This window comes from Coregonus clupeaformis, unplaced genomic scaffold (genome assembly GCF_020615455.1).
Source record: "Coregonus clupeaformis isolate EN_2021a unplaced genomic scaffold, ASM2061545v1 scaf0079, whole genome shotgun sequence".
Classification (NCBI taxonomy): domain Eukaryota; kingdom Metazoa; phylum Chordata; class Actinopteri; order Salmoniformes; family Salmonidae; genus Coregonus; species Coregonus clupeaformis.
Genome location: NW_025533534.1, coordinates 6,041 through 29,019, shown reverse-complemented (window position 1 = coordinate 29,019; position 22,979 = coordinate 6,041). Strand labels below are relative to the sequence as shown.

The 22,979-nt window shown below is 42.7% G+C and overlaps 1 pseudogene; it reads right to left on the bottom strand.

Annotated features, from left to right (window-relative positions):
* Nucleotides 1-12,077: 12,077 nt before the first annotated feature.
* Nucleotides 12,078-22,289, bottom strand: LOC123483316 (annotated as a pseudogene).
* Nucleotides 22,290-22,979: the final 690 nt, after the last annotated feature.

The following is a 22,979-nucleotide window of genomic DNA, read 5'->3' as shown; positions in this document are numbered from 1 at the left end:
AATCTATGTGATCCTTGGAGGACTCCTGAGTAAAAGGGGAGTATTCATGTCACTCGTCAACATTTAAATCATATTCTCGTATAGACTACTTTTTAGTTTCTTGTTAATTGCTTCCCAATGTAGCAGGAAGTGGATGTGATAGTATTGTTCTGAGTGACCATTCCCCTGTGTCATTATTCTATAGGGATACAAAACTAGTCAAAGGATCCTCTAGATGGTGTTTGCATCCCAGATTGTTACAGGACCCAGACTTCTTACATTACTTGTTACAGGACCCAGACTTCTTACATTACGTTGGAGTGCATATACAGTGGAGGGAAAAGTATTTAGTCAGCCACCAATTGTGCAGGTTCTCCCACTTAAAAAAGATGAGAGAGGCCTGTAATTTTCATCATAGGTACACGTCAACTATGACAGACAAATTGAGGAAAAAAAATCCAGAAAATCACATTGTAGGATTTTTAATGAATTTATTTGCAAATTATGGTGGAAAATAAGTATTTGGTCACCTACAAACAAGCAAGATTTCTGGCTCTCACAGACCTGTAACTTCTTCTTTAAGAGGCTCCTCTGTCCTCCACTCGTAACCTGTATTAATGGCACCTGTTTGAACTTGTTATCAGTATAAAAGACACCTGTCCACAACCTCAAACAGTCACACTCCAAACTCCACTATGGCCAAGACCAAAGAGCTGTCAAAGGACACCAGAAACAAAATTGTAGACCTGCACCAGGCTGGGAAGACTGAATCTGCAATAGGTAAGCAGCTGGGTTTGAAGAAATCAACTGTGGGAGCAATTATTAGGAAATGGAAGACATACAAGACCACTGATAATCTCCCTCGATCTGGGGCTCCACACAAGATCTCACCCCGTGGGGTCAAAATGATCACAAGAACGGTGAGCAAAAATCCCAGAACCACACGGGGGACCTAGTGAATGACCTGCAGAGAGCTGGGACCAAAGTAACAAAGCCTACCATCAATAACACACTACGCCGCCAGGGACTCAAATCCTGCAGTGCCAGATGTGTCCCCCTGCTTAAGCCAGTACATGTCCAGGCCTATCTGAAGTTTGCTAGAGTGAATTTGGATGATCCAGAAGAGGATTGGGAGAATGTCATATGATCAGATGAAACCAAAATATAACTTTTTGGTAAAAACTCAACTTGTCGTGTTTGGAGGACAAAGAATGCTGAGTTGCATCCAAAGAACACCATACCTACTGTGAATCATGGGGGTGGAAACATCGTGCTTTGGGGCTGTTTTTCTGCAAAGGGACCAGGACGACTGATCCGTTAAAGGAAAGAATGAATGGGGCCATGTATCGTGAGATTTTGAGTGAAAACCTCCTTCCATCAGCAAGGGCATTGAAGATGAAACGTGGCTGGCTCTTTCAGCATGACAATGATCCCAAACACACCGCCCGGCAACGAAGGAGTGGCTTCGTAAGAAGCATTTCAAGGTCCTGGAGTGGCCTAGCCAGTCTCCAGATCTCAACCCCATAGAAAATCTTTGGAGGGAGTTGAAAGTCTGTGTTGCCCAGCGACAGCCCCAAAACATCACTGCTCTAGTGGAGATCTGCATGGAGGAATGGACCAAAATACCAGCAACAGTGTGTGAAAACCTTGTGAAGACTTACAGAAAACGTTTGACCTGTGTCATTGCCAACAAAGGGTATATAACAAAGTATTGAGAAACTTTTGTTATTGACCAAATACTTATTTTCCACCATAATTTGCTAATAAATTCATTAAAAATCCTACAATGTGATTTTCTGGATTTCTTTTTCTCATTTTGTCTGTCATAGTTGACATGTACCTATGATGAAAATTACAGGCCTCTCTCATCTTTTTAAGTGGGAGAACTTGCACAATTGGTGGCTGACTAAATACTTTTTCCCCCACTGTAGATGTTTATTTTACATTGAACACTGACCAAACATCAGCGAGTACCAGATGGGAGGCTTGCAAAGCATATATTAGGGAGCAGATTATACGTTTGACCAGTTTCAAATCAAATCAATTAAATCTGAAAATGAGAGAGATGGACAGCAAAATCAGAGAATTGGAGAGGGAAGCTTTTTTGGATAACTCAGTAGAAGTAAATCAGGAATTATTTGCTCTTAAAGCCCACTATGAAGAACTTTCCACCTCAAAGGCTGTAAACAGCTTAACGAGGCTGAAAGAGTCCTATGACCAAGGTGAAAAAACCTGGTAAATTGCTGGCCTGGCTTATTAAGTTAAATGCAGACATAGCCATTAATGCAATTCATAATTTGCAAGGACAATTATCAATGGATCCTGTAGCAATAAACCAAACATTTGCTTCCTACAACAGCACACTTTACAACTCTGAATCTCCTGAGAACTGAATGAATCATTTTTGAATGGTCTTGATTTTCCCTCTATTTCAGAAGACACAAAATTGGATCTGGAAAAGGAATTGGATTGTGTTTAAATATCTGATGCTATTTCCAATATGAAGGGAGGTAAAGCGGCAGGTCCAGTTGGATATTTAAGGACAAACTTCTAGGTCCACTTTTGGATATGTATGCTGAATCCTTTCAGCAAGGTTGTTTCCTCTCCTCTCAAAGGAGTTTTTTTAATTATTCTGAAGCCTGATTAATCCAACAAAATGTGAAAGTTACAGACCAATTTATTTTCGACAAGGACGTCCGGCCCGTTTAAGACTCTTTCTTTTAGCTATAGAACCCTATGCCATTGCAGTAAGGGGCCCACCCGTCAATTAGTGGAATTAAAACAGATTTGAACATTGAGTGGCCCTGTATGCCTCTAATTCCTAACAGATGTAAAGAATTCTCTCTTCCCTCTCCAATTTAATTAACACCTTGTCCGTTTTCTGGGTTTAAAGTTAATACAACCAAATCTTCCATCCCTTTCCTCAACAAGCAATAGAGACTGGATCCAGTTGTACAACATCAATTTGTGAATAAAGAACAAGGTTACACATATCTTGGTATTCAAATCACACCAGAAATTAGCTCCTTGAGTTCAACAAATGATGAACCTATGGTAAAGAGTGTAACAGAATCCATCAACAGATGGACATAAATGCCTATATCTATTAATGGTAGAATAAATATCATTAAGATGAATATTCTGCCCAAATTTCTTTATCTATTTCAATCAATTCATCTGGCTCCACCACCTATATTTTTCCAGGAGTTCAGAAAGATACTCTAAAAAATGGATCTGGAGCAACAGAAAACCAAGGCTTAGACTTTCTCTTATTTATTGTCCCTTTGACAGAGGGGGGATTGCAACTTCCAAAGCTACAGTGGTATTACTGGGCTGCAAAACTGAGGGGCTTCAATGTTTTTGTTCTCCAAGAAACCATACTTACCCTGGCTGCAGACTGAAATGTTGTCCACAAAAGGCTTAACTTTGGATGGATATTTGTGCTCTGCTCCGTTTAAGAAACTAAAGTAGAATACTACTAATCCCTTTGTTAAAAAACACCCTAACTATATGACACGAAGTACAGCAATATCTGGGCGAATCCCTGTATTATCCAGTTTTACACCAATCTGGGGCACCTGGTAAAAATGACTTGGGGTTTAACCTCTACGGGATCGGTGTCCCGCATACAGGACGGGTGAGCTAACGTGCGCTAATGTGATTAGCATGACTGTTGTAGGTAACAGCAAACATTCCAGGACATAGATATGTCTTATATGGGCAGAAAGCTTAAATTCTTGTTAATCTAACTGCACTGTCCAATTTACAGTAGCTATTACAGTGAAAAAGTAATGACACAATCTGCATTAGTTTTATGACAAAGCTTGGTAGCTTAATGAAATGCAATTATACTCATGTCAATATTTTTTTTATTTGGGTGATATAGAATTGACTCCTTGCATAAAAACAAAACAATTGTCCTTGGCCTTAATTAATGTTGCACAATACTGTAAAAAATGTATCTTGTAAACATCATGATCATAGATTGAACCATACATTAATATCCAAAACAAAACATCCCAATCTCTAAATGTGTGTAGCTATGATGTAGTATTTTACTTGTACAGAAATGAAAACAAAACAATTGCATTGAACTACACTGAATTTTGCAGTTACAAAATATTGCCTTTTTTGTGAAGCTACATGATCCATGTACTAAAGATAACAAAAACAACAACCCTAACCTCTAAACTGTTGCTAGCTGTGCTGTGTAACAGGGCTGTAACTAGGCTGTAGCTGTAGAAATGTGCTGTTGCCTGTGTTGCTCAGGTCTTGACAGTGAGCTGGGCCTGTCCATACACCTGCCTGAAGGCCCGTTTTATATCTGCCACATGTCCAGATATTTCTCACATTATGATGGTGCCCACATTTTCACGTGTCGACACATAATTATGAACAGTTTTCCTAGTCCCTCCCCTGTATGCAAATTATTTGACACATATTCTTTCAAAATAATATTTATTTATTTTGAGACACATTGATGCCCTAAGTCAATGGCGCCACCTGTCAATGAATTTAGAGCGCTGTCGATTATTTAAATGGTTACACTGTCCAGATCCATCTACACTTGTAAGATCAAAATCAGATCACAATGGGTCTTTTTTAATCATTTACACTTGTCTAAAAATGTGGGCACCATCAGAATGTGAATATGACGCACATACACACCAGATGGCCTGGTGAAATCTGATCCTCATTCTAATCTTTTTTTACGACATCTAGTGGCCTGTTTGGGTATTGAACTTACTACTGCTTATAGAGCCAAGGACCAGAGATATGGGGATTCAGAAAGACAGGCGCACTGACAAACAGAACACAGAGCCAGATGGAACACTGAACCAAATAAGTAGAACACAGAGACAAAAACAATTGTAGTTTGGCCACACAATACTCCTAAAGATACAGCAAAACTAAGCAAAAAGTGTAAGAGGTTTTTTGGAGACACTTATTACAACTTATTGCAAGTGTTGCTGACAATCCCCTTCTATTAAGAGATGTTAATGGGAGTTGACGAACAGCGAGCATCCACAGTTTTGGCTTTCGTTTTTAAGTATGCATTTTGGAAAAAGATACCATAAATACAACTATTGAAACCGTCTACAATTTCCATCCTCTCGCTCCATCATGACATCCAGGGGTTCAAGCTCCAACCTCAGCTTTTTCCTGATCAGCTTGTTTGATTTGTTTTATTTTGGTGTCATACACCAATTAGTGTCCAGTCCATATGGGCTTATAAGACACTTTATTCAAGCATGTGTGCACAAAACTACATAGTCTTTTACAGTGCCTTGGAAAAGTATTCACCCCCTTAGCTTTTTTCCTATTTTGTTGCATTACAACCTGTAATTTAAATTGATTTTTGGGGGGATTTCATGTAATGGACATACACAAAATAGTCCAAATTGGTGAAGTGAAATGAAAAAAATAACTTGTTTCAAAACGCCTAAAAATAAATTACGGAAAAGTGGTACGTGCATATGTATTCACCCCCCTTTGCTATGAAGCTCCTAAATAAGATCTGGTGCAACCAATTACAATTTAGTTAAATAAAGTCCACCTGTGGGCAATCTAAGTGCCACATGATCTGTCACATGATCTCAGTATATATACACCTGTTCTTAAAGGCCCTAGAGTCTGCAACACCACTAAGCAAGGGGCACCACCAAGTAAGCGGCACCATGAAGACCAAGGAGCTCTCCAAACAGGTCAGGGACAAAGTTGTGGAGAAGTACAGATCAGGGGTTGGGTTTTTAAAAAAGATCCGAAACTTTTGACATCCCACGGAGCACCATTAAATCCATTATTATAAAATGGAAAGAATATGGCACAACAACAAACATGCCAAAAGAGGACCGCTCACCAAAACTCACGGACCAGGCAAGAAGGGATTAATCAGAGGTAACAAAGAGACCAAAGATAACCCTGAAGGAGTTGCAAAACTCCACAGCGAAGATTGGAGTATCTGTCCATAGGACCACTTTAAGACGTATACTCCACAGAGATGGGCTTTACGGAAGAGTGGCCAGAAAAAAGCCACTGCTTAAAGAAAAAGTAAGCAAACACATTTGGTGTTTACCAAAAGGCATGTGGAGACTCCACAAACATATGGAAGAAGGTACTCTGGTAAAATGAGACTAAAATTGAGCTTTTTGGCCATCAAGGAAAACGCTATGTCTGGCGCAAAACCCAACACCTTTCATCACCCTTGAGAACACCATCCCCACAGTGAAGCATGTTGGTGGCAGCATCATGCTGTGGGGATGTTTTTCATCAGCAGGGACTGGGAAACTGGTCAGAATTGAAGGAATGATGGATGGCGCTAAATACAGGGAAATTCTTGAGGGAAACCTGTTTCAGTCTTCCAGAGATTTGAGACTGGGACGGAGGTTCACCTTCCAGCAGGACAATGACCCTAAGCATCTGCTAAAGAAACACTTGAGTGTTTTAAGGGGGAAACGTTTAAATGTCTTGGAATGGCCTTGTCAAAGCCCAGACCTCAATCCAATTGAGAATTTGTGGTATGACTTAAAGATTGCTATACACCAGTGGAACCCATCCAACTTGAAGGAGCTGGAGCAGTTTTGCCTTGAAGAATGGGCAAAAATTACAGTGGCTAGATGTGCCAAGCGTATAGAGACAAACCAAAGGGGGGTTATGCACGCTCAAGTTGTTTTTTTGTCTTATTTCTTGTTTCACCCAAAACTATTTTGCATCTTCAAATTGGTAGGCATGTTGTGTAAATCAAATGATACAAACCCCCCCAAAATCAATTTTAATTCCAGGTTGTAAGGCAACAAAATAGGAAAAATGCAAGGGGGGTGAATACTTTTGCAAGCCACTGTATGCATGATCAATGGTTGTAGAGCTATCACCTTGTGACATTGCAACAAACAGATTATTTGCAGATAGGACAGAGTCAAATGAGACTTCAACTTAGTACAAGGCCATGGAAATAGATCAGGCTAGACATAATTCAAACAAACAGATCATTTATTACAATGTTACAATGTGTAATAAGCACCAGTCGTTAAAGGCTGTACCTACAAATTGCTGCCTGTTGTACAGGAATCTTGCAGAGAGTAGCTACAGGTAAAGGGGATACCTAGTCAGTTGCACAACTGAATGCATTCATCCGAAATGTCTTCCACATTTAACCCAACCCTTCTGAATCAGAGAGGTGTGGGGGGGCTGCCTTAAATCGACGTCCACGGCGCAGTTGTTGTTGGGGGTTAATCGCCTTGCTCAAGGGCAGGACGTCAGATTTGTCCACCTTGCCAGCTCGGGGATTTGAACCAGCAACCTTGCCGTTACTGCCCCAACGCTACCTGCCAGTATGTTGCAGCTGGGTTAAATACAATCTAGTTAGAAGGATATCACACACACACTTTATAAAAATGATAAGGTAGGGCACATCAAACGGTACAGAAGCCACACAATGGTTCCAGGTGAATAGCACAGCAAACTGCGCACAGTGAGATACCACACAAGGCTGCAATAGTTAGTTACACTAAGCAAAGCTATAAATAAATTTGCTATACAAATGTTCCCCTTGAATATACATACTAACAGAGGTGGGACAAAGTCATTGTTAGCAAGTCACAAGTAAGTCTCAAGTCTTTGCCCTCGAGTCCCGAGTCAAGTCGAGTCAAAGATGAGGCAAGTCCAAGTCGAGTCAAAAGTCAAAGCCATCAAGTCTCAAGTCGAGTCCAAAGTCCTACATTTTAGTTTCGAGTCATTTCAAGTCCTCTTAGCAAGCCTTTGCAAGTCATTACAAGTCCTGAGTAAGTCTTCTCGAGTCATAAGGCGCAAGTCCAAGTGAAGTCACGAGTCATTGATGTTAAAGTCCAAGTCGAGTTGCAAGTCTTTGTACATTTTGTCGAGATCGAGTCTGAAAGTCATCAAATTCATGACTCGAGTCTGACTCGGAGTCCAAGTCACATGACTCGAGTCCACACCTCTGCATACTAAAAATACAAACAATTCAATAGGTTGTGCTTTAGCTTGTTGGGCACTCAGCTGCCACACTAAGATACAAATAATTACTCTTTCATACTTGAATATAGCTTACCAAAGGTCATCGCCATCGTCATCATCAACAATACTACTACTACACAACAACAACAACAACAACAACAACAACAACAACAACAACAACAACGCACCAATACTGCAACCGCTGTGGCAACTTGGCATCCAGCCAATACCGCTTCCTGATCTGACATTATGTGGTCCTCTTTTAGAGGGGCACAGGTGTGCTCAATCATCTCGTTACCTGGAAGCAGGCAGACAAACATATTCAATCACAGAACACATTCAACACAAATGAATACACACAAAAAAACTACCAGTAACAGGGAATCTTGACCTGTTACAACATTATATAATATTTATAGCCTGTGTTCATCATGTAGCCAGAACACTTCAGGTAATTGTCCCCCATGGATTGTGAATGTTGAAAAACTATTCCTATTTAAACTTGATGTCTCTTTCAAACGTATAGCTTGTGTTCATATGACTAAAGTTATCAAAGCATTATTTCTGAAAGGAAAGGCCTCAACAGTCTTTGAATGGCCTCATTGCGTGGTATCTTCTCCATAATAGCCTTTCTTGGGTCTACTGAGTTACTTCCCACATTTCAATCATCCACTATGTTACTTTCTTTCTTGTAGCATTGTTCTGCTTTCCTTTTGTCATTTCAGGCAGATGAAACTGTTCATCACTGAGTTGATCCAGAATGTTGGAAAGGGCCTCCTCCATTTCCCTCAGAAAACCAGGCTCCTGTTGTAAGATAAACATGTTTCATCCTTTTAAAAAGAGCCATTTCTGTCATATTTCACACAGAAAACAGTTTTTACAATGGAAGCTAGAATTTCATTCAGAAATTATACTGTATGTCGATCTAGACATCTACAACATAAACCACAGCAACCATTGTAATTCTATTCACTGCAATTATTTAGAATATTTTTTAAAAAATCCTTCTGCAATGTTTGATTTTGATCGCTGAAATCCATGCTCATACATACAATGCTGGAAAGAAGAGGAGGGCACTCAACCAACGTTAGTCGAGGTGCAACCAAATGTTTTAATCATCATTGAAAACGAAAAGGCGCAATACTTGCTCACCCTTAAAAATGCATTGTTTTAAGTAAGCAATGTTAAAGATTAACATTATGTCCTTAAATGACCTTCATTAAAAAACAATACAATGCGTAAATATTTTTTGTCCGTCCCAGGCTTCTGAAACCTCAGGTCATAAACACCTGCAACTCGTTCCTCTAGTAGGACTCCATAGTCTAGAAGTCAGTAGTCTGAAGATAACAATGATTCACAAATCCATTTTATTCTGGATTAATTGAAGTAGAATTAACCTAGTCATGATTTAATTGAAGCTCTGTCTGGGAAACCACCCCATAATGTTATATAAAATGTTCTATTTAATTATCTGGTCAACACAATCAACAGGCACTCACCAAACAATGAAGCCATCTTCTCATGAAGACAAGTATCCTCTGCTCAAATGACAGAACACGAGCATGAAACTTCACGACGTTCCACACGTATCTGTACAATCTATTCAGCTGAAGCTGTTTCCTTCCCTCTGCCTTCGTTCACTCCCCTTTATGGATCTGAGACAACTGGGTAGGTGTCAGCAATAGCTCCATCTAGTTTATATATAATAATACAAACAATAGATATGTCTAGTTTATATATAATTATAATAATAATAATATAAACAATAGCTCCATCTAGTTTGTATATAATAATAATACAGTGGGGGAAAAAAGTATTTAGTCAGCCACCAATTGTGCAAGTTCTCCCACTTAAAAAGATGAGAGAGGGCCTGTAATTTTCATCATAGGTACACGTCAACTATGACAGACAAAATGAGAAAAATGTTCCAGAAAATCACATTGTAGGATTTTATGAATTTATTTGCAAATTATGGTGGAAAATAAGTATTTGGTCAATAACAAAAGTTTCTCAATACTTTGTTATATACCCTTTGTTGGCAATGACACAGGTCAAACGTTTTCTGTAAGTCTTCACAAGGTTTTCACACACTGTTGCTGGTATTTTGGCCCATTCCTCCATGCAGATCTCTTCTAGAGCAGTGATGTTTTGGGGGCTGTCGCTGGGCAACATGGACTTTCAACTCCCCTTCCAAAGATTTTCTATGGGGTTGAGATCTGGAGACTGGCTAGGCCACTCCAGGACCTTGAAATGCTTCTTCACGAAGCCACTCCTTCGTTGCCCAGGCGGTGTGTTTGGGATCATTGTCATGCTGAAAGACCCAGCCACGTTTAATCTTCAATGCCCTTGCTGATGGAAGGAGGTTTTCACTCAAAATCTCACGATACATGGCCCCATTCATTCTTTCCTTTACACGGATCAGTTGTCCTGGTCCCTTTGCAGAAAAACAGCCCCAAAGCATGATGTTTCCACCCCCATGCTTCACAGTAGGTATGGTGTTCTTTGGATGCAACTCAGCATTCTTTGTCCTCCAAACACGACGAGTTGAGTTTTTACCAAAAAGTTATATTTTGGTTTCATCTGACCATATGACATTCTCCCAATCCTCTTCTGGATCATCCAAATGCACTCTAGCAAACTTCAGACGGGCCTGGACATGTACTGGCTTAAGCAGGGGGACACGTCTGGCACTGCAGGATTTGAGTCCCTGGCGGTGTAGTGTGTTACTGATGGTAGGCTTTGTTACTTTGGTCCCAGCTCTCTGCAGGTAATTCACTAGGTCCCCCCGTGTGGTTCTGGGATTTTTGCTCACCGTTCTTGTGATCATTTTGACCCACGGGGTGAGATCTTGCGTGGAGCCCCAGATCGAGGGAGATTATCAGTGGTCTTGTATGTCTTCCATTTCCTAATAATTGCTCCCACAGTTGATTTCTTCAAACCAAGCTGCTTACCTATTGCAGATTCAGTCTTCCCAGCCTGGTGCAGGTCTACAATTTTGTTTCTGGTGTCCTTTGACAGCTCTTTGGTCTTGGCCATAGTGGAGTTTGGAGTGTGACTGTTTGAGGTTGTGGACAGGTGTCTTTTATACTGATAACAAGTTCAAACAGGTGCCATTAATACAGGTAACGAGTGGAGGACAGAGGAGCCTCTTAAAGAAGAAGTTACAGGTCTGTGAGAGCCAGAAATCTTGCTTGTTTGTAGGTGACCAAATACTTATTTTCCACCATAATTTGCAAATAAATTCATAAAAAATCCTACAATGTGATTTTCTGGATTTTCTTTTCTCAATTTGTCTGTCATAGTTGACGTGTACCTATGATGATGATGAAAATTACATTTACACAATTACAGGCCTCTCTCATCTTTTTAAGTGGGAGAACTTGCACAATTGGTGGCTGACTAAATACTTTTTTCCCCACTGTATAAACAATAGCTTCATCTGCAAGTGTAGATCATTGTTTTACAAATAGAAGTGCACAGATCTGAAATATTGCCAAACCATTCTTTTATTTGGGTGATATAAACATTTTTGTGCTAGAAGTCAAAAGTTAAAACAAAACAATGGCACTTAACTTGTCCTTAACTTCATTAAATGTTGCATCCTGTAGTTATATTTTGTGAAACAACATGATCATAGATGCATTCATTAAAATGTTTAACAACAAAGCAACCCAATCTCTAAACTGTTGGTAGCTGGGCTATAGTTGCTACATGTATGATGTAGTTGTATTTTACTTGTAGGCTATAGAAGTCATGTGAAAACAAAACAATTACATTGAAATACACTAAATGTTGCATAGTTACAAAATATTGCCTCTTTTGTGAAGCTACATGATCCATGTACTAAAGCTAACAAAAGCAACAATTCAACCCTAGGGCTCTATTCAATCTATAAAGCTGAAGCGTTACAGATTCCGCAATAGAAATATAAAGGTAATTTCCAATTGAGCCGACATATGCAGCGTTTACCATGAATGCTGTCTCCGCTAAAGCAGGTACATTGCCGCTTTAAAGCTGAACTTCCGCTTATGCGGATTGAATAGAGGCCCTAATCTCTAAACTGTTGCTAGCTGGGCGGTAACAAGGCTGTAACAGGGCTGTAGCTGTGTTGTCTCCTGTGTTGCTCAGGGTTTGACGGTGAGCTGGGCCTATCCGTACACCTGTCTGAGGGCAGCACAGTCCAGACTGGCCATCAGCTTAGTGGGCCCCTCCCTACGGGGGTGAAACCCTCCGTCCACGTCAGGGACGAGCCTGCTGTGATCAGACTGGAATAGAAACATACAAACAGTACATGAGTGCACACACACACACACACACACACACACACACACACACACACACACACACACACACACACACACTGTAATGTTTAAACTTGGGTGGCATGACTCTTGGCCCCTTCCACACGAACATACACATCCTCCAGGTTAAACTTGAATGGGTTGGTGAACTCCACGGTGACCATCATCTCCTCACTCACCTTGGCCAGACCAGACACCTACAGGGAGGCAGATGACAGTTTAGAACAGTCCTGACCCTAGCTGTGAAGACCCAGCTAGGATCGGGAAATGCAGCATATTTGGAAAATCCAGTGTACTTTATATACAGTACAAATTGATTCATTTTGTGCTTTCCACGATGTGCACAAAGTTACCACCAGGTGACAAGACCAGGAAAAAGTCCATCAAACTAGGTCAGATCACATGGTCAGATTCACATGGTCGACAAAAATTCTCAGCCTCAGATGAGTGTCAGCAAAAATGTCCCCCCCCCGTGGATTAATATGTTTTTTTTTTTATTGAATGTAATTTAATTTAATCCAATATAATTTAATGGTTGAATATTGGTTGGATGGAGAGTTTGGGGTATGTAGCATTATATGACCTAACTCTACAGAGAGTTTGAGGTATGTAGCATTATATCACCTAACTCTACAGAGAGTTTGAGGTATGTAGCATTATATGACATACCCTCTACAGAGAGTTTGGGTGTGTAGGGTGACAACTCTCATGGTGGCGATGATCTGGCCAGTCTCTTTGACCTTCCCGGTGGCGATGAAGTGGAGGTTGGCCTGCTCCACCAGCTTTGTCATTTATTCCTGGGAACGCACCTCCATCACCTGCTTCTCAGCTGGGAAAACACACAGGGATGACTTAGGATATGCTTTGTCTCGTTGAGTTTTATTTTCATTTTCATGTATTTTCTGTGGCTCCAGCTTTAGAAATATGGTAGAGCAACTAGCTTGCTGCTAGTAGAGAGAATGTTGATCTTACATGCACCCCCTTACACAAACGGACGGACACACACACACACACACACCCTACTCAGCCCCTCCTCCTCCCTCAACCCGCCTACCTTTCTTGGGATCCAGAATCACTCTAGGGGTCTTGAAGAGGAACTCAGAGCTGGTGACTTCAGTGTAATACACCACGTTGCCACTGATGTACACGTCCACAGTACGCACCTGGTCACTCGTGTTGTTGAACTCCAGCTTCAGCTCAAAGTCGTCCCACACCCTCACCTCGATCAGGGCATGTCCAGCTCCACGTCAGCCTCCGGAGGGGGTGGCCTTCTCACGGTGACAGCCGTACCTCTGCCTCTCCAGCACCGTGCGCTCCTCAGGACTACCTGTTGATGTGGGACACCACAGATGAGAGGGAGAGATTATTAGGGTCTCTCTCAGAAGTAAAATCTGAGTTTCTAGAGTGTTGGTACCCCCATTTATAAAGAGACAAAACCCCTTCTTTTTACATTTTGTTACCTTCTTTAGGGGGTAAGATTCACGTGATGGAAAGTCAGATATGGTGGGGAGTTACTACTTTTTATGACACAGAGGAGTGAGCAGGAACTGACACAGACTGACACTTTTTGGGCCGGTTTTCCAGACACAGATGAAACCTAGTTCTGGACTTTAAAACACTTCCAATGGATATTCTCGATATAGCATCCCTTTTATTCCAGGACTATAGGTCAATCCATGTCTGGGAAACCGGCCCTTTAAGTGTTTGCTCTGTGATTCTCCCTCCATCCCTCTTCTCCTACCCTCAGGGAATTTGTACTGATCAGTGATGTCACGGCGAGCTCCTGGCCGGGCACTTTGGTCACCACCATCCTGCCAACATGGCTGCTGTTGACCTTGACAGGCTCCAGGGTTCCGTCTCTGGGGTTCCCTGAGTAGAACACCACATCACTGTTCACCTACAGCACAGGAAGAATGGGACACGTTCATCATGTAAAACACCAGTAATTAGTCAATTAGTCATATATTTGGTCATATATTTAGTCATATATTTGATCATATATGTAATAATGTAATATATGGTCATATACACGATGCATTCGGAAAGTATTCAGACCCCTTCAATTTTTCCACATTTTGTTATGTCTCAGCCATATTTTTTCCCCTCAATCTACACACAATACCCCATAATGACAAAGCGCAGACTGGTTTTTAGAATCTTTGCAAATATATTAAAAATAAAAAACACTTTATTTACATCTCCTTTGCTATGAGACTCGAAATTGAGCTCAGGTGCATCCTGTTTCCATTGATCATCCTTGAGATGTTTCTACAACTTGATTGGAGTCCATCTGTGGTAAATTCAATTGATCGGACATGATTTGGAAAGGCACACACCTGTCTATATAAGGTCCCACAGTTGACAGTGCATGTTAGAGCAAAAACCAAGCCATGAGATTGAAGGAATTGTCCGTGAGCGCGAGACAGGATTGTGTCGAGGCACAGATCTGGGGAAGAGTACCAAAAAATGTCTGCAGCATCGAAGGTCCCCAAGAACACAGTGGCCTCCATCATTCTTAAATGGAAGAAGTTTGGAACCACCAAGAGTCTTCCTAGAGCTGGCCACCCGGCCAAACTGAGCAATCGGGGGAGAAGGGCCTTGGTCAGGGAGGTGACCAAGAACCCGATAGTCACTCTGACAGAGCTCTAGACTTCCTCTGTGGAGATGGGAGAACCTTCCAGAAGGACAACCATCTCTGCAGCACTCCACCAATCAGACCTAGAGTGGCCGGACGGAAGCCACTCCTCAGTAAAAGGCACATGACAGGCCGCTTGGAGTTTGCCAAAAGGCACCTAAAGGCTCTCAGACCATGAGAAACAAGATTCTCTGGTCTGATGAAACCAAGATTGAACTCTTTGGCCTGAATGCCAAGCGTCACTTCAGGAGGAACCTGGCACCATCCCTACAGTGAAGCATGGTGGTGGCAGCATTATGCTGTGGTGATGTTTTTCAGCGGCAGGGACTGGGAGACTAGTCAGGATTGAGGCAAAGATGAACGGAGTAAAGTACTCCAGAGCTCCAGAGTGCTCAGGACCTCAGACTGGGGTGAAAGTTCACCTTCCAACAGGACAACGACCCTAAGTACACAGCCAAGACAACGCAGAAGTGGCTTCGGAAAAGTCTCTGAATGTCCTTGAGTGGCCCAGCTAGAGCCCGGACTTGAACCCGATCGAACATCTCTGGAGAGACCTGAAAATAGCTGTGCAGCGGCTCACCATCCAACCCTGACAGCCTTGAGAGGATCTGCAGAGAGAAATTGGAGAAACTCCCCAAATACAGCTGTGCCAAGCTTGTAGCATCATACCCAAGATGACTCGAGGCTGTAATCTCTGCCAAAGGTGCTTCAACAAAGTACTGAGTAAAGGGTCTGAATACTTATGTAAATGTGACATTTCAGTTTTTTATGTTTTATAATTTGCAAAATATATATATATATAGAAATCAGATTTTGCTTTGTCATTATGTGGTATTGTTTTTAGATTGATGAAAAAAATAATATTTAATCCATTTTAGAATAAGGCTGTAACGTAACAAAATGTGGAAAAGTCAAGGGGTCTGAATACTTTCCGAAGGCACTGTATATAACCATATATATTACCATATGTATTACCATATATATTTAACCATATATATTACCAAAATGTGTATAGGTACTGTATATTCACTGTTAGACTGAGAGTTCACTGATTCAAACTGATGCAAACTAGAAATTAGCTTTCTTGGTAAGTGGCCAGTAGGGGTTGAAACATTTAGTATACTGTCCTGTGCAGTTAGTGTACTGCTCCACTAGGGTGGCTCATCGTTATAGTCTTTACCTCAGCAAACACGAATGGTGCGTCGAACGGGAAGCAGATCTGTCCATGTTTGATGGCCTGGACGGATGCTGGGCCACACCTGTACATCCCTATGAAAGACACATTAGGTATTTTATTACAAATAAGTAAGCTCCAGTTCCCCACCAGCACCCCGTTGTCTTCATGAGAGTTCAGCTGGGAGAAAGAGAAAGAGAGGTGAATATGCCTGTAGTTTGCGTCCTAAATGGCACCCAATTCCCTTTATAGTGCACTTCTTCAACCAGAGACTTTATTGGCCATGGTCAAAAGTAGTGCACCTTTTAAAAGCCTACATTGAGTTGCAAGTTCAAATCTGTCTTCTGTATAAATCTGTACCTTCTGTATAAATCTGTACCTTCTGTATAAATATGTACCTTCTGTATAAATCTGTCTTCTGTACAAATATGTCTTCTGTATAAATCTGTCTTCTGTACAAATCTGTCTTCTGTATAAATCTGTCTTCTGTATAAATCTGTCTTCTACGTATGCCTCCATTGAGTTTTACTTATAAATCTACTATGTGAAAAGGTTGTAAGAATGTTGCTTATCTGAATGGGTTCTCTGTGTTTCATTGACTGGTGGTAACCCTCACCATGGCTGAGGCCTTCCGGGCTACTTTGATGGCGTCGCCCTCGGTTGGTGATGGGCATGGCAGCTTTTATCCATGATGAACAGACAGGTATCCAGCACCCCATAGTCAAACTGCAACAAGCAACGTTTAAAATTGAGGATTCACTTGTAAATATGTGTATGAGGGTTTTGTAGTCAGTCTTTGTATTCAAAGCAATACGTGTGGAAAATCTCTGTTGCACGTCGGGCCAACCAACCCCATTTATCTGTGACTATATTCACGATACAGCATAGCTTAATTAAGAGACATAGTACATAGTGCACTATGAAATGATGTGTTTTAAATATTGTCCAAACAATGTAAAATGATCTGTACCTGACCAAAGTTCCAGGGCCGCTCAGACACGTGGTCATATGCCCCATGGTAGATGACCCCCACCTCGTTGAGAACACACTCCTCCCTCTCCCTCGTCATCATCCAGGAACACAGAATCAGCTGGTGGAAGGAAAACAGAACATTAGAATGGGAATTCTACATTCTATGATCAGAATGTATGTTTTTAAACAAGATAGAGGTAGCTTGATCAATCAATCCCAATCAATCAATCATTCAATAAATCAATCAGCACAACAACTGATGTGGGACGTAGAGGTTGAAGAGGACGTAGAGGTCTCGACTCTCATCCCTCTCCTGGTCCCTGCGGATTCCGTAGGGTCACCACCGCCACGCGTGCGCCACTTTCCCACAATGCAGTCTGGCGCAGGGGTGATGCCCACTGTGACTACATTGTCGGTGCTGTCCACCACCCGGCCGGCCCACGGGCTCTGGCGGTCCTTGGCCGCAGACACAGGGATGTAGGTGCCCTTACTGAACTGGGGACTGCCCCCTGGTGGATTGGAGGAACAAGAGGAATGACATGTCTTGCTAGCTTGCTAACACTGAGCCTTCCGCTCCGGGGTGAAGTTTCATCTAGGATCAGCTCCCTCTTCCCCAATCGTAGCCTTAAAGGCCCAGTGCAGTCCAAAACTTGATTTCCTGTGTTTTATATATATTTCCACACTATGAGGTTGGAATAATACTGTGAAATTGTGAAAATGATGATAATGCCCTTTTAGTGTAAGAGCTGTTTGAAAAGACCCCCTGAAATTTCTGCCAATTTTGCTGGGATGGAGTTTTGGCCTTACATGGTGGCATCACCAGGTGTTAAATTAGTTAATAGACCACTAAGAAAGAGAGTTCCAAACTTCTCCGCCAATAACAGCTCAATTTCAGTTTTCCCTCCCCACTCAAACCACTCCCAGACAGTCCTAGCAATATTCTTGCTTGAGAAATTGCTCTTTACTGAGCAGCTATTTTTGTTTCTTATTGACCATTTTAATTGAAAACGATCATAGTATGGTATTTAATTGTTACCCAGAAATGATTTGATATTGAGCTACAAACGGCTGCTTTGGACCTTTAACCATTAGTGGGGAGTATGCAAAACTGACCCCCAGATCAGCAACTTCACCTTACACGAGCCTTCGCAGATTAACACCCTGGACTAAAGCTATGGTAACACCCTGGACTAGCCCTATAGTAACATCCTGGACTAGAGCTATGGTAACATCCTGGACTAGAGCTATGGACTAGAGCTATGGTAAAATCCTGGACTAGAGCTATATTAACACCCTGGACTAGAGACATGGTAACACCCTGGACTAGAGCTATGGTAACATTCTGGACTAGAGCTGTGGTAACACCCTGGACTAGAGCTATGGTAACACCCTGGACTAGAGCTATAGTAACATCCTGGACTAGAGCTATAGTAACACCATGGACTAGGGAGCTATGGTAACATCCTGGACTAGAGCTATAGTAACATCCTGGACTAGAGCTATGGACTAGAGCTATGGTAACACCCTGGACTAGAGCTATATTAACACCCTGGATTAGAGATATGGTAACACCCTGGACTAGAGCTATGGTAACACCCTGGACTAGAGCTATAGTAACATCCTGGACTAGAGCTATAGTAACACCATGGACTAGAGCTATGGTAACATCCTGGACATCCTGCGTTCCGAGATGCTGTTCTGCACACCACTGTTGTACTGCGCTGTTATTTGCCTGTTTGTGGCCCACCTGTTAACTTGCACTATTCTTTCCATTCTCCTTCGACCTCTCCCCAATGAGCTGTTTTCGCCCACAGGACTGCTGCTGACTGGATGTTTTTTGTTTGTCGCACCATTCTCAGTAAACCCTAGACACTGTTGTGCATGAAAAGCCCAGGAGGCCAGACGTTTCTGAGATATTGGAACCGGCGCGCCTGGGCCCGATGATCATACCACGCTCAAAGTTGCTTAGGTCACTCGTTTTGCCCATTCTAATGTTCAATCGAACAGTTACTGAATGCCTCAATGCCTTTCTGCCTGCTTTATATATGAATGGGGTGTACCTAATAAACTGTGTATGAATCCAAGTGTATATAATCCATTTATTATGTCAAACTACATAAGTTTCAGGCAAACATGATTTGCTTTTACTCAAGGGTGTGGGGAGGTGTGCCCCTTTGCGATTCATAATATAATCTTATACAGCCGACATTCATATACATATGGAAGTATACTGTATATGGAACTTTAGTGGTTTACATCAAATTTGGACTTGAATGTTGGCTAAATGGCATATATGATGGAAGGTGTGCCCCTTTCTGTCCAATGAGGTCATTTCTGGACAATCTTTCTGCAAGTAAAAATATGGTCACACTTCAGAATAGGGAACACATATTGAGGCACTATGCCCTTATTAGTCCACATTGAGAAAGCTAACTAGGAGTATAATTATTGTGTAACTTGCTCTTTAATATGCCTTTATAATATCTAACGAGTTTATTAAGGATTGGCCACTAATAAATTACTAATAATGTTTGAATAAGAAAACGCTTAATTAAGACCTAATCTATGTCTAATAAGACATAATAAATATCTTATAAGCTACTTATATACACACTTATAAACTACAAATTAGACGCTAATACGTGTATCCTAAAATAAAGTGTTACCAAACATTTTTAAAACACATCTGAAACAAGTAGAAAATATGGACCAATTATGAAACATCTGTAACATTAGTAATCACATTACAGTATAAAAGTCGCAAAGAGCAATAAAAACTATATACAAAAAAATTGCTATATTTTCACAAAAAGCAAAGCACATTTTCTAAAAAAAATGCTGAAATTCAAATAGCGTAATATAGTAACATCCTTGCATATAGATACAGTGCATTCGGAAAGTATTCAGCGCCTCTTGACTTTTCCACATTTTGTTAAGTTACAGACTTATTCTAAAATGGATGAAAAAAAAGTTCCCCATAATGACAAAGCAAAACACATTTTTTAGAAAATGTTGCACATTTATTAAAAATATTACATTTACATAAGATTTCAGAGCCTTTAGTCAGTACTTTGTTGAAGCACCTTTGGCAGCGATTACAGTATGGGTACAAGCTTGGCACACATGTATTTGGGGAGTTCCTCCCATTCTTCTCTGCAGATCCTCTCAAGCTCTGTCAGGTTGGATGAGGAGCGTCGAGCACAGCTATTTTCAAGTCTCTCCAGAGATGTTCGATCGGGTTCAAGTCCGGCACTGGTTGAGCCACTCAAGGACTTTCAGAGACTAGTCCCTGAAGCCACTCCTGCATTGTCTTGGCTGTGTGCTTAGGGTCGTTGTCCTGTTGGAAGGTGAACCTTCGCCCCAGTCTGAGGTCCTGAGTGCTCAGGAGCAGGTTTTTCATCAAGGATCTCTCTGTACTTTGCTCCATTCATCTTTCCCTTCGATCCTGACTCCGTCCCTGCACCTGAAAAACATCCCCACAGCATGATGCTGCCACCACCATGCTTCACCGTAGGGAAGGTGCCAGGTTTCCTCCAGACGTGACGCTTGGCATTCAGGTCAAAGAGTTCAATCTTGGTTTCATCAGACCAGAGAATCTTGTTTCCCATGGTCTGAGAGTCCTTCTAGGTGCCTTTTTGGCAAACTCCAAGCCGGCTGTCATGTGCCTTTTACTGAGGAGTGGCTTCCATCTAGCTACTCTACCATAAAGGCCCAATTGGTGGAGTGCTGCAAAGATGGTTGTCCTTCTGGAAGGTTTTCCCATCTCCACAGAGGACCTCTGGAGCTCTGTCAGAGTAACCATTGGGTTCTTAGTCACCTCCTGACCAAGGCCCTTCTCCCCCGATTGCTCAATTTGGCCGGGTGGCCAGCTCAGGCGTCAGGTGCAGGAGGGTAAATCACAGAATAAATGGTTTGTTAGGCAAATACAGTGGTACACAGCAATGCGTAAAACTCTACAGTGCGGTTTAACGGTGCACTGGAGAAAACAAAAGCACAGAGGCGAATATTGAACCAGGTGTGTGTAAAACGAGACAAAACAAATGGATTGATGAGATGAGGAGCGGCTGTGGCTAGAAGGCCGGTGACAACGAGTGCCGAAACCTACCCGAACAAGGAGAGGAGGCAGCTTCGGAGGAAGTCGCGACAGTACCCCCCTTGACGCACTAGCTCCAGCAGCGCACCGACACCGGCCTAGGGGACGGCCAGGAGGACGTGGTGAGGCGAGCCGGATGGCGATGGTGGAAATCCCACAACAGGGGAGGGATCAAGGACATCCTCACCGGGACCCAGCACCGCTCCTCCGGAATGTACCCCTCCCACTCCTCGTTAACTCTCCTCAGGACTTTGAACGGCCCCACAAACCGCAGGCTCAGCTTCCGGCAGGGCAGGCGGAGGGGCAGGCGGAGGGTCGAGAGCCAGACCCGAGCTGGAAGTGGATGTGGGCAGTGTTCCATGTCTCTTCGCGTGCCGGAACCAGTCGTACACCGCAGGAGCTTCGGTCTGGCTCTGATGCCACGGTGCCAGGACCGGCTGATAACCTAAAACACATTGAAATGGAGATAGGTTAGTTGAGGAGTGGCGGATAAAGTTCTGGGCAAATTTGGCTCATGGCAAGAATACCGACCACTCCCCGGCCGGTCCTGGCAGTAGAACCGCAGGAACCTACCCACATCCTGATTCACCCGTTCCACCTGCCCATTAGATTCGGGTGAAACCCAGAGGAGTCAGGCTGGGACCGAGACCCCCAGACGTTCCATGAATGCCTTCCAGACCCTGGACAAAAACTGGGGATCCCGCCACTAGAGTCTTAACTCCAGGGTACAGTCCTCACGTCCTCATCCCCTGCCTCAGATGGACCAGCCGCTCGCCCGCCTCTCTACCTTCGAGGGGGGGTGATCGAAGACTGCCCGGAAGAGGCGAGCGAACTCCCCGTAGTTGTCCAACGCGTCTCCTCCTTCACTCCAGACCGCGTTAGCCCATTCCAGGTCTTTCCACGATAGGCAGGAGACGAGGCGGACACCTTCTCCCGACCCGATGGAGCCGGGCTGATGGTGGAAAAATAGAGAGGTCCAACTGCGGAGGGGCGAAACCCTGGCAGTGGGCCGCCTGTCCCGTCGTATTCCCTAGGTCCGAGACAAGTGAATACCTCTGGGCGCTGGGTTGTGGGTGGCTGGATCCGGTCGCTCAGCTGGTTCCTTGCGAGGGTCGGGTCCCTCCCCTCCAGGCACTGGACGACCTGGAGAACCCGATCCATCGCTTCGCCCAAGCTGGCTAGCATGTTGGGAATGCTCCCGGACCCGCCTCACCGACTCCCGGCATATTCTCTGCTCCTGCACTCCATGCTGTTGGGTGTGTGATTCTTTAGCGAGTGATTTGGACAGAGTCAGGCTCAGTACTCGCCTAGCCACTAAAGACAATCGATTGACCAGGGTGTAGTATCGAACAACCGGTGTTGTAATGTGCAGTGGGCAGCTATAACCTATCAGTGGTGCTGTAATGTGCAGTGGGCAACTGTAACCTATCACAGTGTCGCCATGGTAACTAGTACGGTGGCCAAATTATTTTTCTCCCATGATTACCTATTTCAAATAGGATGGCAGCCTAGACTACACAAGAAATAACTAATATTGGTAGCCATCTAGATGTCACCGTGATACAGTCTACTAGTCAATGGGGAGAGCATGAATGGCAACAACACCGGTACATTGTCCTCCTAAACCCTCTGTGATTCGGGTTCCTCTGCTCTCAGTTGTGCGACATATGTGATTGTTTTGCAGGCCAGGAGTGTCAGTATATCCTCTCCCCGCATAACCATTTGTTTAATTTTTTTAATGATTCCGTATAATGTTGCAGTATTAGTAAATCTGTTCACTTTACCAGTAGTTTGAAAACATTTGGTGGCACAGAAAGAAAGAAAAAATGTTGTGAGTCTGATTAAATAATC